Source organism: Tenrec ecaudatus, chromosome 15 (genome assembly GCF_050624435.1).
Source record: "Tenrec ecaudatus isolate mTenEca1 chromosome 15, mTenEca1.hap1, whole genome shotgun sequence".
NCBI lineage: Eukaryota > Metazoa > Chordata > Mammalia > Afrosoricida > Tenrecidae > Tenrec > Tenrec ecaudatus.
Genome location: NC_134544.1, coordinates 27,114,379 through 27,133,248, shown reverse-complemented (window position 1 = coordinate 27,133,248; position 18,870 = coordinate 27,114,379).

Sequence of the window (18,870 nt, the reverse complement as noted above, 5' to 3'; positions counted from 1 at the left end):
AGTAGTGCACTGGTTAACAAAAGTCAATCTCAATCCTTCCTCAAAACAAACCGAAAACAAACTCACTGCCATCGAGTCGATGCCGACTCGGATAAACGCCCTTTTGAGTTTCCAACACCGTAACTATTTTGAGAAGTAGAAAGCCGTTCTTTCTCCCGAGGAATCGCTGACCTGGCGGCTAGCAGCCCCACACATAACCGCTACGCCACCGGGTCTCCCACCATTCCTAAAAATGACTCATTCCCTTTCTCCTCAAGGAGCCCTGCTGGTGTAGTGGTTATGCACTGGGCTGGGATCTGCAAGGTCAGCAGTTCGAAATCACCAACTGGGGCTTTCCTACTCCTTTGCAGTCTGGGGAACCCCCTGGGGCACTTGTGCCCTGTCCTAGAGGGTGGCTGGGAGCCGACGTCCACTCCGTGGCAGTGAGCTTGGTTAGTTTGGAATGAACAGACCAGACTGTGAGCCGGCTTTGTTTTTTAATGACAGCATCTGCCTCTGACAGACGTCCTCCTGCCCTCCTCTGGCCTGGTGCTAGCAGGATGCCTGGCGGGGCCTGAGGAACTAGACCAAGTGTCAGAAGCAGAGCCAGGAGTGAGACCCAAACCAGAACCCATCAAGTCAATCCAGCGGACAGCCACCGTGGAGGACAGAGTAGCCCTGCCCCATGGGTTCCCAAGGCCGCCATCTTCAGGGATGCTGACCAGTGCCTCTCTCCCCTGGGGCAGCTGATGGGGGTGGGGAGAACTGCCAACCTGTCCACGACTGGCTGTGCGCTTGACCGCTACACCTCCTTGGAGCGATGGCAGAGGGGCGATGTTCTAAGCCAAAAGCTTGGGCTCCGCACAGGAATGGCTGCTTGACGCCAGGCTTGCCTCTGCTCGGGGCCCTTGGATCTGCCTGGCCTCTGTCCCCTGATGGCTTCCCGGGCGGTGGCTCCAGCAGATGGGTCGGGTTGCACTGACCTGGTGCATGGTGCTCGTGTGGGGGGGCCTTGTTGGTCCTTTGAGGCTGACCACTTGGCCTCACCTACATCTCAGAAGGACTGCTGAGCCTCAGAGGGCAGGGGCAGCCCAAGACCAGGCAGTGACTGGGGGAAGCCCCTGACCTTGGCTCAGGCACCCTGTCTCCAGGCCACTCCACTCCTCCCACCACCAGGACGGTGGGAAAGGGAACACGGCCCTAGTTTTTAGGAGGAGCACTGGGTTGGGAGACCATGTGTCTGAAACTTGGCGTCCTTGGGGGCCAGTCTTCTTCGGTCTTCATTTTCTCCATCTGCGGCCAAGATGGGCCTACTGGACAGCTTCAAAGGTGGCACCTGGTGGTGCTGTGGGTCACGCCATGGTTGGCTTGCAAGAGAAGCCTTTCTGTTGCTGTAGCTGTCCAGCCTTGGAGGCCCGCCGGGCAGGGCTGCTCTGAGGGGAATCCCCTCCAGGGGAGTGAGTGTCATCTTTTGGGTGTGTTTTTTTATGATTGGGGTGTGCTGTGCGACCAAGGTGCGCGGGGCCCACCAAAACAATGGGACAACTGGCAAACAGGTGCATGGGACCCTTCAATTAGGACCATGCAAATTAGGTGTATGGAGCTCTATTAAGGGGCTTGTTTGGTCTTGCTATCCTGCTAGGCTTACAAGGCAGTCAATCTCCAAACAGAGGGTGACCTCAGCAACGCTGAGAGAGAACTAACTAGGAGGGGAGTCGGCATCCCTGCTCTGAGAACCTCCTGGGTCTGAGCAACGCAGACAGAGCTGTCGCGTGGGAAAAGTGGGAGGTGGTGAGAAGCAACAGCAGCAGAACCAGGAGACTGGGCCGGACTTCTCAGCCCACAGAGCTCAAGAGCTTTGCGCTCAAGCAACTGCGGGTGCGGGGTCCCTCTGGGCACTTTGCCAAGTGGAGCAAGAAAGCTTCCTGATGCTCGTCCATGTAAGCCAGAGGCCGGGCTGCCCCAGAGGCTGGAGGGGCCAGGGACTGAAAACCTAGAGGTCAAGGAGAGACCTGCCTGTGGGCACAGCTGAGAAGCCGTTCGAGTGGAGAAAGAATTCCTGCGTCCTTCCCAGTTCAGAACTGAGCCTGTGACTTCCCTAGTAACCCGTGACCTCATGAGCATTGTCCTGAGTTCTGGGAGGCAGGGGTGGCAGGTAACTGGGTCCAGCAGAGAAGTAGAGGTCATCGTGGGAGTATGGCTGCTGTTGATTGGTGACAAGGTGGGAGGGCGGAGGCATGTCTGGCCTCCACTTCAAAGAGCCAGCCCTGGGTCGAGGCTCTCAATTCCCCCCTTCACCCTCCTCCAGTTCCAGGTGGTCAGATGCCCTCACCACACCTTTATACTAGGATGCTTGGTGGTGTCGTGATTACACACTGGGCTGCTAACCACAGGATCACCAGTTCGACACCACCATCCTGGGAAAAAGATGGGGCTCTCCACTCCCATATTTACTGTCGCAGAAGCCCACAGGGCAGGGGCAGTTCTACCGCACCCTATACCAAAGGCACTGGCTTTTCCTGTGAAGTCTTCGCTAACCAGAGAGAGGGGTGGACAGCTCATCTGGCTGAGCCTGCCTAGGTGCCCTGGGAATCTGGTGACCCTCATGGAGAACTCACCTAGTCCAATTTACTCACCTGACTGACCTCATAGGAGAACTGGATGGGAAAGACAAGTTACCAGCAAGTCAATGCTGACCTGTGTGTCACCAGAGAACTGGGCTCCCGGCGACTTCCCAGAGCTGATTTCCTGGAAGTAGTAGTCTACCAGATCTTTCCTCCAGGGTGTACCTGGGTGAACTTAAACTCCCAACCTCCTAAGCTAACAGCAGAGCAATTGGCCTTCTGCATTGCATCACCCAGGGGCTCCAAGAGTCTGCAGACCTGGGGGGTAGGGTGGGGGAGTGTGTCATTGTAACCAGTCGGACTACTACAAACGCCAGTGGTGGGACCGGCACCTTCCACGTGGAAGGGCTGGATCCCAGGCATGGCACAGTCGCCGCCCATCTGTCGCTGGAGGCTTGCATGTTGCTAAGATGCTAAACACACTTCAGGGGAACTTTCAGATGGTGACAGGCCGGAGAGAACGTTCTGGCAATCTCCGTCTGAAAGGTCAGCTAACAGAACCCCTGTGGGTCATTCACAGGAGCCCAGGTGGCTTTGTGGGTTAGGAGCTGGAGTTCTAAACCACCAGCCCCCCCCCCCCCCAGAGGGAGAAAGATAGGCTTTCTGCTCCCGTAGAGAGTTCCAGTCTTGGGGACACACAGCGGAATTTCTACTCCGTTCTGCAGGGTCAACGTGAGTCAGAATTGACATGCTGCCAGTGAGGAGTTACTTTCTTGATTTTCCGAGAGGGGTCACCATGGTCTGACCCACAGCCGGTCACGGGGCGAGCACAGGACTGGGTGGGTAACGTTTCATTCCACTGGCATGGAGTCGCATGGTTGGGGGCCCCCACACGGCTGCCCACAGCAACCTCATCACTGATTCCCAGGGAGGGAGCAAGCCCAGGAGCATGACTTGCCCAAGGAAAGGACAGGGCTGGAAAGGACCCCAGCATCCCGGGCTTCCAGAATCTGCCATTGTCCTGATGCCGTCGTCTTGGGCATCTTCTCCTCCTCCCCCTTTCAATCCACTTCCCTCCTCTCGGGCACCACCGGCTCCTGGGCCGTGAGGACAGCCCCTCTGAAGGAGAGAGAACGGGAGTCCAGGCGCCCGGCTGAGAGGGACAACGGCCCGAACACCTCGTGGCTTCAACCCCACCCCACCCCAGGGGTCTCCTCCCATGCTAGACCACGCAGGACTCATGAATATGTATTACCCCTTGTGATCCTAGAAGAGTATCTCAGAAATAGAGGGGACTTCAAAGTGCACGGGGAAATTCCATTCCCTTTTAATTCCATTTTCCGTGAACTTTCTGAAGTCGCCCCCCTCCCCCACATACACCCCCCCACACACACCGACAGATGCTAAATGCACATGTATGTGAAGTGTTGGGTTACGTTGCTTACATGCAATCGTCCTGATAGGAAAACAAGCAACAGAATTGCTTTGCCAGGTCTTTCTACACCCAGAGACAAGAGTGACAATCTTATGAGTTTACGTCCTTTTTTACTGCTCTCCTTCTTTCCCTTTAATTACCACTTTATTCTTCACAAAGCTACCGACGCAGGTTCGCAAACGCTAACCGGCCCAGTCTCAGGCTCCCGATATTGTAGCTACACCACCAGAAAATGTGAGAGAGAAAAAATCTGCAACTGTCAACGTGCCGGCCATGATACGTGTAAGCTGGACTTGGGAAAAGTGTTTTTGTCCTGCTAACTAACTACAGGGTGTATATATATTGGCCGAGACTCTACACAACCATTGTATAGACGGTCATTTGGGTACAGCCTCCTCTGATGGGGTCGCCAGGTGTGGTCTCTCCAGTGACACCACTAACCGGCAGGACGGGCAAAGCCAGGCCCGGCAGACAGCACCCCACCCTGCCAGGTGAACAGGTGGCCCAACCTCGGTCACCCTCCAGCCTCCGGTCCTTCCTTGAGGACCCCAGACCCGGTGCTGGCTCCGTCTGCTCACTGAACCTCCCTCCTGCAACCGCGCTGCTCCACTGAGCTTGGCTGCTTTCCTGGGCTGCTGCCGTATTGATTCTTCCAGCTCCCTTTTTGCTGGGGATATCAATTTAGCAGGTTCCCGGGATGGCTGTGTTTTAACCTCTCACCCTGGTCTAGACTCCGCCGGCTCCCGCTGTCCCCTGGCCAGCAGGAGATGGAGGCCCAGGTCTCTCGGGCCGGCTCTGGAGCCAGTGGGCTTCCAGGAACAGATGCTGGGATGGCCCGGCGGCTCCGAGGCCCCGCCAACCTGCCTCCTGCAACCCGGCCGGTGAATTATTAAAGATGCAATTTCCTTTCATCTTTCCAGTAAAGTCGCTCCCTGCGCCGCGCTCCACCGCGTGCCTGCCATCGGCTGGGCAGGGGCCTGGCCAGGACCTTCCCTTGCCCACTCTGTCCAGGGTCTGGGTCCTCCTAGGAGGCTAGAGGGGGCCTGGCTCCTTCCTGAAAGAGGCCAGATGCCCCAGGACTCCTGAAACACTGGTGGAGACTTGGAAGCATGGAACTCTGAACCCTTGGTTTTCAGGAGGAGCAAAAAGCCCTGAGAGGGGCAGCCCTGCTGGCCCGCCCACGCTGTGGACAGCAGAAGACTTGCGCTTCTCCGCCTGCAGGGGACAGCCAGGGCCCCTGGCTCTCCCTCAGGATGGTCCCCCTGCCACCCAGGCCCAAGACTGTGTCCAGCTGGATCCGCTGGGTCCCAGTGTGATTGACACCCTCCAGGCCCTAGCCCCACTGACTGGCCTCTTGTCAGTATCTGTTGTGTCTGATGATCCCCAGTGAGCAGGAGGTGTGATGTCATCCTGCAGGTGAGGACCCCATGCCCAAACCCTTGCTCCCTATCTGTCTCCCCCACCCCTACCCCACCCCGAGTTGCCCAGAAAACGTCCAGCTGCCCTTTTATCCCCATCCTAGCTCTGCTCTGAGGAGGTGCATGGAGAGTATTTGGGGGTCTTTAGCTGGCGTCTTGGGGACCTCACCCCATGCCAGGTGTTCTGGGGCTCCATGAGACAATGTCTCTCAGTCAGGGGTCAAGTCAAGGTCTGAGCAGGCACCCATGCCTCCTTTGAGGAAGTGGGGTGTGAGGGGTGGACTGGGGGGCCCTGCCTTCTCCCAATTTGGCCTCAGCCCCACCAGGCCAGGCTGCTATGGAAGCAAGGGGGAGGGTGTGTCAGGGCCCCCAGGCTTCTTTCCACCACAGACAGGAAGTCTCAGATAGAAGGTACTTCCAGGGACCAGAGGTGGAAGAGCTTTCAGAAGGAGCATCCTTGCCTGGCCAAAATGGGCACCCGGGCCTCATGAAGGTCAGTCGGAGATTTTGATTTGACATACAGTTTGGTTCGTGACTCCTGCTGCAATCACACTGTTGAGGTAAAACCATCCCACCAGCTCCTCACCCCAAAGTCCCCCCGTGACCTTGGCTGGTAGCAGTGGAGGCCCAGTCAAGGGAAGGTACGAGGGACCTGGTTACAATGTAGTGTTCTTGGTTTTTCTTTAAAATCCCCCTTTCTACGATGTTCCAAGTTGAGTTATAGGTGAGACATTGACTGAAATGGAGGACAAGATGGGCCTAGACCTTCTGACATCCCTGTAACGGCTGAGCTACAGAGGACATGGGGAGCGGGACTCTGTCCAGAGGGCCTGGGGTCCCCTGAGTAGTCCCTCACCCCAATGGCTTCTAACCTATGTACAGTGCAGCCCTGTGTCAGAGCTATCCATTCCTCACTGCTATCTGTAGTGGTTAATTGAGCTAGGTATTAAAGGGTTGGTGTGAGAGGCAATGGGATGAAATACAGGCTCTTGCAGGTCCAGCGAGCAATCTTGGGAACCACAGGGAGCCCAAGGCCTGAAGAGCCGCTGTGTCTTGTGTGTGGAAGAAGCAGCCACCCTTGAACCCTGCAACAGGACCACCTCCCAGCCTGCCTTTATCCCCACCTCCTGCTGGTCCACTGCCCCTACTCCCCAGTGGCCCTGCACTCTTCAAATCAGCATCTCACTGCTGCCATCTGGCTCTTTCCCCTGCCCCTCAGGGAGCATACACGGAGCAAGGAATCCCATCACCCAAAGGACTGGTGGAGGTCTCAGGCTGACCCAGTGGGGTAGTGAAGCCCCCCAGGTCTGCAGTGTTGTGGTAGGACATGACCTTGTCAAGGCTGACCGTGGGGGAAAGTGATGAGGAAATCCAAACCCCCACATCATCGCATGATTTATGAAGCCAAGGCCAGAGACCCTGAGTTCACACATGACTCTGTGTGTGTGTATGTGTGTGTGTGTGTGTGTGTGTATGTAAAAGAATGTGAGTGTCCGAGAGAGAGAGAGTGTGTGTGTGTGTGAGAGACAGAGAGAGAGAAGAGAGAACTCAAGTGAAAGAGGATGTTTGAAGGAAAAACGCTTGGTGGAGGGGTCTGTCTGAGGTGACGTCAAAGTCTCAAGTGCATAGTCAGTGTGATGGCAGCAGGACACGGCAAGTGTGACGTGTCACTGAGCAGTACATTTAAGGGTGGTTAAAAGGGCAAGATGCACATTATGTGTATCACAATCACATTTAAAATGAGGCTGCATGTGTTTCTTCATGAGTGGAAGAGTAAATGACCATGTCTGTGTGTGTGTGTGTGTGTGTGTGTGTGTTAGAGAGAGAGTGAGAGAGTGTATGTGGGAGAGAGAAAGTATGTGAGTGTGAGAGACTATGTATGTGAGATAGTGTGTGTGAGTGAGAGAGAGTGTGTGTGAGTGGGAGAGAGAGATTGTGTGTGTGTGTGTGTGTGTGAGATAGTGTGTGTGTGTGTGTGTGTGTGTGTGCACACATGCTTGTACCTATGTCAGGTGCTCAGGGATCTGAACGTGCTGCCATCTCCCTCCCCAAGGAGCCCAGGCAGGCAGGGGTGGAAGACAGGCAGCAGGCAGGGGTGGAAGGCAGGCAGCAGGCAGGGGTGGAAGACAGGCAGCAGGCAGGGGTGGAAGGCAGGCAGGCAACTGGCAGGGGTGGAAGACAGGCAGCAGGCAGGGGTGGAAGGCAGGCAGGCAGGGGTGGAAGGCAGGCAGGCAGGCAGGGGTGGAAGACAGACCAGGGCCCTGACAGACGGCCTCACAGCTGCTGGTTACAGTGTCTCCCTTCTCAGAGCCTCACTGTAGGCTCTCCCACCCACTGTCCTCTACCTGCCTGCCAGCCTCACACACCCTCTCGGCCAGGTGACAGTGGCTGCATCTCGCCAACACCCAGACTGGGCCAGCCAGCTGCATGACTGTGACCTTGAGTTGCCCTCACCCTCTACCCCCCCCCCCCCGCAGCTTCTTCCAGATACCAAGAGGTAGAAAGGGGCTTTGAAAATGGCGTTTGGAAAAATGCCACGGGGTGGAGGGGTGAATCGGGCCCAACCCCCTCCACCCTTGGTACTTTTGGTCTTGTATATTTTACACACTGGGTCACTCCCTGTCAGCGAGTTCACTGTGACTCCTGGTGACCCTACAGGACAAGGCAGGACTGCCCCTGTGGGTTTCTGAGACAGGTGACTCCCTACGGAGTAGAGAGCCTCCTCTTTCCGCCCCGAGGAACAGCCAATGATTTTGAACTGCTGACCTCTGCAAGCCAGACAAACTGCCCTCCCATCCCAGGCTTTCGGCTTCAGGCCAACCTGAGCAGGGATAAGGTGCCCTGATGCCTCTTCTCACCTACCAGAGTCCTCTTACTCTTGTCCCCTCTACATCAGGGGTTCAGAGACTTCTCATCCTGCCTCCTCTGGCAGACTTCAAAGTGTTGGGAATTCCCACAACCCACCCCTCTCCTCCCACCCCCCTTCCCAACTGGGCGGAGGTGCCTCAAAACCAAGAGCACAAATATGCCGCTCAGCCGGTGGGACAGCTTTCCTGGCAGCCGCCACTGCCTGAGGGCCAAGGACAGCGGAGAACAGAGCCAGACTCTGAGCCCTCTGTGAGTGACCCCACTGTCTGGGCTCAGTGAGCCGGCTGGGCTGGGCCGGCAGTGCTCTGGGCTTTTCCCTGGAAAAGTGATGGTACCTGCAGATCCATAGTCTAATTCCTCGTACCTGTCAGGCCCATCCCTCAGCTCCACATGGGTCCCCAGGACCCAGATAAGGGCAGCGGGGACACCCAGAGCATTTCAAGTGGCGATGAACTGAGCTAGAGTCTCAACACACAGAAAAATGCTCCCTTCCCTCCAGTGGATCTCAACTCCCCATGACCCTATGGGACAGGGTAGGATCACTGCTATGGGTTTCTGAGACTGTCAGTGGTCTGGGGAGGAGAAACAGGAGGTTCAAGCTCACACCTTGATATTGGATGGGTTGTGTTCCTGGCCGATGGAATGGTAAGAATGGTAGAGGAAGACTCCGGAACCTGGGCCCACTCCCTTCCCCCTGTCGACAGTACGGTGGCTGCAGGCAGCTGTGTTGACTCAATAAATCTGTGCTTTCACGTGCTTACCCTGTGGCCAGCACTGTCCTAGGACACGGGCACACTGCTGCTGTGGCGGTCAGGTGCCAGTATGTCCATCTCAGGTCCTCCAGACCCCACGTGACAGGGTGGATCGGGCCCGCGGGGTTTCCCAGGCTGCCGTCTTTGTAGGAGCGGATAGCCAGGCCTTGCTCCCTCCAGCCCCTGGGCAGGTTTGGACCCTTACCTCCAAGTGCTCACGAAGGCTCCTTGCTTGGTGGGGGTAACACAGACAGGCCGTCACGTTCTCTCTCCTCCTGTGGCTTCTCTCTCATCTGGGGAGGGGAAAGCAGATCATGCACATGAAGGCAGAAATCAGCATGTACTCTGAGGACCTGGGCAGGCATTCCGGTGATTTCTAGGGCTTTCGTGTCTCATCCGGAAAAGGAAGATCGCCACAGTTCGGTGTGTGTTTGGATGATGGGGGGTGCAGACAGCCGTGTGAAACACTGAGCCAGGCACAGTCGGGTAGGGTCTGCAGACGCTTACAGAAGCTATGGCTACGGGTAGAGCCGGCAGGTGGGGCGAAGCAAGCCTGTCCTCTCTGTGGGGCAGAGACAGGCACTGGGTGCTTTGAGGGCAGCCAGGCCAGAGGCAGCTACCAGGTCATGGATGCCATTGTTGCCATGCCAGTCGGTGTCCAGTTGGCTCCAAGTCATGGTGACCCCATGCACAACAGAGGGGCGCTACCCGTCTTCACAACCCTCAGCATGTGCTGCCCAAGCCCCTGGTGGCAGACACTCTGGAGGTGGCCCGCCTGTCCAGCCAGCAAGTGCCTTTTCCGAGACTGTACGGAGGGAGTGTCTGCTGCCATCCAGGGGGTTGGCGGGGGCCAATCTTCAGGAGACCACTGGGCTTTCCTTCCTGGTCTGGAAGTTCCACTGAAGCCTGTCCACCACAGGTGGTCCTGCTGGTGGTTGAAATGCCAGTAACCTGCCAGGCGCCCCAAGGTGGCAAAGTGGCATTGATCATCTGGGGCGTGCCGACGACACGCCCTTGTGTGATGAAAATGAAGAGGATGAGGGGCACTTACTGAGGAAAACCAAAGACAAAGGCTACAGCCTTCAGCACGGCTTCCCACCCCACCCCCACTGACCCCCCACATGAAGAAGACAAGACCCCTCCCAACCAGTACGCAGCATCATGATACATGGAGAGAAGACTGACATTGTCATTTGTCTTGGGTCCACGAGCAACGCCCACGGAAGCAGCAGTCAAGCATGTCCCTGCTCTCTCTCTCTCCCTCTCTCTCTCGGCCCCTTGCCTGGTTTCTCCACAGCACTGACGCACTAAGCCCCATTGAGGTGAAGTGAAGTCCCACCCAGTGACGTGACGCTGCAGGGCAGAGAAGGGCTGTGTCGTCGCTCCGGAAACTAGTGGCCTGCCGCATCTTTCTGCTGGCGGGACTCATCAGTTAGCGAGCGAGCGGCCAGGTGCTTGCCCACTGTGACACCAGCTTTCCTCTCCTCCTCTGAGCAGCCCCTTCGTGTACCTGTTCTGTTACCTGGAGACACTGACGCTTGGCCTTTCGCTCCCGCGTGGCCTTGAGCACCTCCTCTGTGCCAGGCCCCGCAAAGGCACTGAGAAACCAAACCGCCCAAGCCGCTCCTCTCCTGGGCCTGGGGACAGCAGGACATAACGTGGACGAACAGAGAGCTCCTGGGGTGCTGAGCGCGAGGATGCGGCGGCAATGAGGGAGACCTAAGTAGCCCCAGCAATCGCAGTGTGAGCAGGACGCAGGCACTCCTGAAGCTAGCAGTCCACCCGAGGCCCTGCAGCACTGTTCACAGAATCCAGAGACGACCCGCGATGGGCAGAGAAGCGCGCACCGTGGAATACGGCGCAGCGGACAGGGAAATGAAGTAAGCCCCTCCCCGGGGCACAGCATGTATGAGCGCTGAGCCTCAGAAGTGATCACAGTTATGTACCCCTGTGAAGCGTCTAGGATTTGGTAAACGGCTAGAGAGGAAGGTGAGCCGGGGGAGGGGCAGCCAGTGTGGAGGGGACACTGCCTTTGATGGAAGCATGTGAAAGCAGCATGCGGTGAAGGGGACTCCGCTATGAAAGAGAAGTGGACCCCAGCGTTGGAGCTCCAATGTTTTGTTTTCTATATGAGCATTGTCTGTTTGTTGTAACCCCAGCAGCAGAGCCTGCGAGGCGAGGTGCCATTTGAGATGAAGGCACCCCCTAAGCGGCTCTGAAACAAAAGGATGAAGGAAGAGGTCACCCTATCTGTCATGGACTGAATTGTGTCCCCAAAATATGTGTCACCGTGGCCGGGCCATGATGCTTAGTGCAGTGACAGTTCTCTGATGAGCCCTGGTGGCATAGTGGTTCCTCTTTGGACTGCTCACTGCAAGGTCAGCAGTTCGAAACCACCCGCTGCTCCTCGGGAGATTGATAAAGCTTTGTACTCCTGTGAAGAAGACGGTGTTAGAAACCACCGGGACAATTCTACTCTGCCCTGCAGGGTGGGTGTGAGTGGGAATTGACTGAGTGGCAGTGAGTTTGGTTCCGGGGGGTCCTGGCCTCCCTGTAATGATGTAACTTGGCAATAACATAATGCTATCATTCTCCTCCGTGATGTGGTTCATTGTGATCAGCCAACCAGTTGTAAGGGGATTAGAACACTGGTACTCGGGGCCCAGCCCTGGTCCAATGGAAGGGGGGTTTTCCTCAAGAGTGGCCCACATCGTACAAGATATAAAAGGAGAGACTGAACAAGACCGCTATTAGCTCATGTCCCCACGAAGGTCTGCTGCTGCTATCTAAATTTAACCTCCACCAGGAAGAACTTGGCAACAATACCCAGTCCCTGGTGTGGACACTAAGGCTGTCTTTTGAAGATTGGAAGAGCCCGCTTAAGGAAAAGGGACACACAATTATGAATACAAGATGAAGGGCGGCCCCATGAGGGAGCTGAGGCTGTCCCAACATGGGCTTCACTGTAGAATCACTTTTGCTCCCATGGCTGGTCACTGTCCACGTTCCTGTCCTGAGGACGCCTCACCTTTCTCTCGAGGCTGGGTCCCCCGACCGCCTTTCCTGAATTCAACCTGCATACCCTGCACCCCTGTGCGCTGAGCCGCTTGGGGCTCTGAAAGGTGGCAGACGAAGGGCATGCCAAGGAAGCTGCAGAGTGGGCTGGGCACCCGAGGGGCACGGTGCTTGCCAGGGAGGGTCTGGGGCTTGGCTGTGCGCAGAAATGGGCGCGGGGCTCCAGGGTGTGCCAGCTCCCCCTCCGAGGGCCATGAGCACAAGTGCGGTGCCGGCTGGATGGGGAGACGACACATCCTCTTCCTCCTCCTCCTCGACCCCCCCCCCCGCCCACTGCTCTGGGGGCCCAGTATCCAGACCTCGGGCTGCGGCCCATGCAGGCACTGGCCGGTCTTCGGCGCTGACCAGCAAGAACCAGGCTGGGGATGCTGTCGCTGTGCCCAGGCCACTGCACTGGTGTGAGCTGGGCACCCAGACTGCGGCCTCCGCCCAGAAGAGAGCCTTCCTCTCCAGGCCGAAGTCGTGCTGCAGAGAGAAGCCGAGCGGACATTTGGGCGGAATCAGAGATTAAAGAAAGATGGTGCACACTAGGCAGATGATGAAGGGCCTGAAGCGAGACCCCCGCTCACCCTTGTGACCCTATGCCACAGAGCAGAGCTGCTTCCTGGAGTTGCCCGGTTTTCCCAGAGTTCCTTTAGGGGGTGACCCAGTCTCATCAATAATGTGTATAAAAACTAAAAAAAAGATATAAAAGGAGAGAGACCAAGAATGAAGTACAGGGAGCTAAGCATATCCTTTTGAGCTAAGAACCTCCTAGACACAGGGGAAGGTGGATGCCCAGACACAGAGAGATCTCCAAGAACCACGGGTCCACAGATCATGAAGGGAGACACAGACTCTCCTTGAGAGTCTACAGAGAGGAATTGAGCCCCTAGAGCAGGCAACCTGAGTTTGGACCCCCGAGCCTCCTCAACTCTGAGAGAATGAATTTCCATTGGTCAGGCCATCCTGGGGGGGTTCTGCGGTAGCTGCACTAGGGACCCACGACAGGAGTCATGAGGCTGTCTTTGAGACAGACCTTCCAGAGCCAGAAGAGGGCTTATTAGGTTTGCCAAAGTGGAGGATTGTGTTTATTTGGTTTCCAAAGCAAATTGTCTATTGTAATTTAATAACAGAAGTCAAAACGCCTCCAAATAGGAATATTCGTGGACCACAATTCTGCTTGGGATTTTGGCCACAGGTATAATAAAGCACACATCTAGTTACAAAGGCCCCCAAACAGACTGCCATCGGGTTGGTTCTGACTCATAGACACCCTAGAGGGACCCTGAGACGGCGAACCCCGATTGGAGCGGGGCGCCTCATCTTTCTCTGCGAGATTGGAGAACCACCCACAATTTGCAAGCAGCCCATGGCTTGCTTCAACCCAACGCCTTCGATTTCCACAGAGGATATGAAGAATAAAAAATAAGTGGAAATAATTTTATTGTTCAATATTAAGTACACGGTTGAGTAAATTGATGTTCGCCTTTCAATATGTTCCTGTGAGACTGTTGAAAAGACCTAGAAGGAAAAAGAGGACCTGATGCAAAGGGCTTAAGTGGAGAGCAAATGCTTTGAGAATGAATGGGTCAGGGAATGTGCAGATGTGCTTTATACAATTGATGTATGTATATGTATGGATTGTGATAAGAGTTGTATGAGCCCCTAATAAAATGTAAAAAAGAAAAGAGGAGGGAAAAAAAAGAAAATGATTAGGGCAAAGAATGTACAGATGAGCTTTATACAATTGAAGTATGTATATGTATGGACTGTGATAAGAGTTGTATGAGCCCCTAATAAAATGTTTACTAATTAATTAATTTTTAAAAGACCTAGAAGGATATTGAAAGATGCAGGACCATGTTCGTGAGCCAATCACCAAGTCATAATTTATAACAGTTCAGGTACCATTGTGTGAGACGCAGACTCACATACGTGCACTAAAAAAGAGTGGATCCTGCCGGACAGCGGAGACCCTCGCATGCGGACGGTTGCTGTCCACGCATGTTAGAATTCTGGTGCACGTCTGCCTTTCTTTTGTCTTTTCTATTTCCCAAGAGCCGTGTGCTGAAGGCGTGCTGCACTGGTTTCTCTTTCTTTCTTTTCATGGTGCACTGGATGGAAGGCGACGTCTCAAACCGTCATTTTCATATTCAACAATTTAAACGCCGTATCAAGCCCCCCAGTAGCTTGCCTGCCCCCTTTTCTCTTCTCCCCTTCACCGGAGTTGGAAAATGAATGGATAGCACCCGAAAGCACCCGTGTGTACTGGCGCGTGGGTCGTCCCCGCAGCCCTGAGCTGACACGGGGTTCTCAACCAGGCCTGCCACAGCAGGCAGGGGACCCACAGAGACCCCTTCTCCTCTCCCTCCACGTTCCACCACTTCCTGTCAAGACAGCCTGCCACTACCACTCTCCCCCCACCCCCATTGGAATCCCATCATGCCTTTGGTCAGAAAAACACCTGAACTGTCTGCACACCCACTGGGCGTTAACACCCCCATGGAGTCTGCCTTGCCCTCCGCCTCTCTCCGCACAGTGTGTCTGGATGGATGGGGAATTCCCCAGAATGCCAGCCCTTGGGCATAGACGACTGCTGCCTCTATTAATTAAGCTTATCACAGGCCCATTTCTGCCTCCTAAGTACCGCTCCCCCATGCCCACACCCCCTGCCCTTCACCCACAGCTGAGCCTAGAACATTGGAGCGAGGGCTAGCTGACCCCCAGCCAACAGCAGCCTAGGCCGAGGGCAGCAACCTGGACACTCCGCCTGCCCACCCAGGGCTCAGGGCCTGGGAAGGAGAAACCACCCTCTGAGAGGTCTCCCCAGGGGGAGCTGGAGGTTGGGCTTCTGCTGGAAGGATCATGAAGGCTGACAGCCCCTGCTCCTTCCTTCTCCTACTTCCTGTGGGACCAGGGCCAGGTGGGAACCTGGAGCAGCAGGACTCTGGGGTCTCCACGGCCCCCAGGAGACGTGGTAGGCCTGGCCTGCAGGAACAGCACCCACTGCTCCCCGTTGGGTGTTTACGCCAGGTTCCGTGTCTTCTGGGAGCAAGGCAGAGAAAAATACCGTTGTTCCCACCAAGGGTAACAAGGCCCAGAGGGGGTAAGTGTTTTGTTCAAAATCACAGAGCAGGTGACTAGCAGACTCCAAGTCTGCGTCTCCAGCTGCTGCCCCCACTGCCTGCTGGGAAATTCTCAAAGTGAAGCGACGGTCAGCCCTACAGCCCATGCTCGGGAGCTCACACAAGTGCCTCTTCTCTCAGGGACTGACTATCAGCCCTTCCATGGGGTTGTGGGCCTCAGACCCAGGTGGCACTGGCTGTCCCCCGTCCCCGGCAGGAGTCTTCATTTCCCTTGTCCAGCCTGGCTTCAGGAATGCTAGGCTGACCCTCTGGGCTGGCCACACACCCAGGTTCTCCAGGGTCTTGGGAGAATCCGTGTCACATCACATTCAGCCTCCATTCCCAGGGACACTGGGGACCCTGCCCATGCAGACCTCTGCTTGTTCTTCCCCCCACCAGGGCCCCCTCACCTAGGCCAGGTATGAACAGCTGTGCCTCTGCCCCCTGATCCCCTACGAAAACAGAAGCCACTGGGGATACTGGCCGTGGGAGCTTGAGCAATCAGGTCTCCTCTCTGGGCTCAGCGGTCCTGGGTCTGACAGTCCCTGTCCCGGTCCCTGTCCGCTGGAGTCAGAAGGGGGCCTCTATGTGGCAGGCCGTACAGTGTCTGAGGGAGGAGAGTGGGGGCTGATCTCTGAAGGCCCTGGGATGTGGGACTCTCCCTGTCCACACCTGGGTGCCAGAGCTGCATCTAGGAGGGGGCCAGGGCCTGCAGGTGGTAGGCAGCCCAGCCTGAGAACCACCCCGCCCGATCCCTCTCATTCTGCCAGGGCTGGGCCTCCCTCTGGAGGGAGGGGCTGCCAGCTGACCCCTCGCTCCCTCCAGCAGTCATGGGCGTCACCGAGAGGTTCCCAGGAAAGCCAGGGGGCTGGGTCTGTTGTCCTCATGGCTCCTCAATCTCCTCTTCCTGTCCCCTACCCTCCACTCAATGCCCCTTCCCTGGGACCCCACCCTCACTCCATCTACACCTCATCTAGCTCCCTGTCTGCCCATCCTACTCTTTCCCCACCCCACCCCTACCCCTTGCTCTGAGTCCCTGCCTCCTGCCTGAGCTTAGTCCCCTCCCTGTTCTCACTCCCATGCCTTGTCCGGGAACCGCCAGACACCCCAACTTGTGCCTGTGGATTTCAAGGATCATGTGGGCCCCAGTGCTTCTCTCTCAGAACCCCAGGGACCAGGGTGGTGGTGGAGTGGGGTGCAGTGAGCGTCAAACAGCCAAATCAGCTAGCTCCCCGGCTCTCTGAGGCAAGCCTGCCTTAAAAACATCCCCAAAAGACCGCTTTGCTCACCGCTAAAGACCTGACTGGCCAGGTGGCTCCTGGGCCAGCCCTGGACAGCTCAGCTTCATCAGCACTGCTGGGTGGGGGGCTGGTTTGAGTCCCTGGCGGGGTTCTAACCTGGTGTCAATGCCACCCCTCCCTCACACCCCTTCCCCTAGCCCGCTAGTAGGCAACCTCTCCTTCTGCACAGACTCCACATCCAATTTCCAGGTAGCCCAGTGCATCCTCCCTCAGCTTCCCAGTAGACCTGCCAGCGCTTGCTGAATGAATGAATGAATGAATGAATGGACGGATCCCAAGAGCCTGTTGAGGACCCATAGAAAGGGGCTGAATCAAGCCTTCAATCAGAGCCGTGGAACTCTGGGGGTGTCTAAGATCTTTGCGGGGCACAAAGTGCTGACCATGCCCTGCCTGGAGGGCCAGACAGTCCAGCCGAGCCCAGCTTCTGACCTGAAGGCCCCGTGCAGTGGGTGCCAGACCTGCACTGCTGTCCATGGCTGCCCATGGAGCCACTCAGGGCGGAGCCTAGCCTCAGCGACCCTTGGTGGCGCAGTGGCTAAAGCTCTCCGCTACTAACCACCAGGTTGATGGCTTGAACCCACCCAGTGGCTCTGCCAATGGAGCCCTGGTGACATCGTGGTTACAAGTTGGGCTGCAATCCACAATGTTGATAGTTCGAAACTACCACGCCACTCTGACAGAAAAACATGGGGCTTTCTGCTCGGGTAGAGTGACAGTCTTTGTAGTAGTAAGATCATCTGGTGTCAACTTGAGATATTAAGAGTGAAGGGGTGGGGTTTAGCCTGTCAATCAGGTCGCAACTTGATGACCTCATTTGAAGGTGCCATGGAGATCTATAGCTCACTGGCGGCCAGACCGATTCTCTGCTACACCTTCCTGTTGACAAGCCACATGGATATACACTGATGGAGCCAGAGCCCTGGAGCTGGAGGAGCCACATGGATATCCATGCCAGCACTGAGATGCTTCCACGGCCACTGGATCCACAAGACTTCCCATCCACTGGCCTGTGATCTTCCTGCATTCAGCATCATTGCATGTGCTTCATGACTCTAAAGAGGACTTTGTAGATTGATATCAGATATACGGGCTCATATTGGACTTAAGGACTTGATCTGGACTGGGCTGGGATAATTTTTCAATCTACAATTGCTCTCTTATATAAAGCTCTTTCTTATATACGTATGAGTGTCTATGAATGTGTTTCTCTAGTCCAGTGGTTCTCAACCTGTGGGTCGCGACCCCTTTGGGGGTTGAACGACCCTTTTGCAGGGGCCACCTGATTCATAACAGTAGCAAAATGACAGTGATGAAGTAGCAACAAAAATAATGTTACGGTTGAGGGGGTCCCCACCACGTGAGGAATTGTATGAAAGGGTCTTGGCGTGAGGAAGGTGGAGAACCGCTGCTCTAGACAACCCAGACCTAACGGTCTCAGCAACTGGCAGGGGCCTTTCCAGCCTGTCCGACAGAGTCCCTGTGAGTTGGGTCTGGTTTGGTTCCGAAGAGTCTCTGTCGAAAATGATCTGATCCTCGGCTTCCTAGAAGCCCGGTGGGGCAGGTCTACACTGCCCCGTGGGGTTCCTACGAGTCAAAAATCAGCTTGATGGCACCTAATAGCAATAACATCACCTATGATCCTCAGGGTGGGGGGACGGGCACCTCTCTGACTCATAGCAACCCTGCAGGACAGAGCAGAGCCTTAGCTACGGTCCTCTTTCTCCCGGGGAGCAGATGGGGGAGGGGGTGCATTTCAAACTGCTCACCCCACCTTGGGCAGCCCAGTGTGTGACCCCTGTGCCACAAGGGACCCTTAAACACCCCTTCCTTTGCCCATTTTACAGATGAGGAATCTGAGGCTCTGAGCATTTACCCATAAACTCTCGACTAGAACGAGCTTGAGCCAAGATGTGAGTCCAGGTCCCCCTTCACTCCGAGCCCTTCCTCATTCCTCTAAATCTCACCACCCTTGTCCCAAGCAGAGTCCTGCTGTCCACAGTTCCTCCCTATGACCCCGAAGGGCAGTGGGAGATGGCTGTAGGTGGCCACAGGTCAAGGGTCACCCTCCAGATAAGATCTCAAAGGAGCCAAGGTCTGTGAGCAGCGCTGACCCAGTGGTCAGCTGCGGGGCCCGTGTCCTCCCAGTGTCCTGCAGGGGAGGTTCTGCAGTGGAAGCAAGAAGCCTGGCTGCCTGCTAGTCCATCCACGTGTTTGTGAGTACAAACACACATGCACACAGACAAACACGTGCAAGCCTTCCCTCACCATCACCCCTGCTGCCCACAGTGGGGTCTGCTAAGCAGCTGAGGAATGATCTCACCAAAAAGCCCCCTCGCAGACCCAGGGGTCTGAGACCAGGTGACGTCCCTTC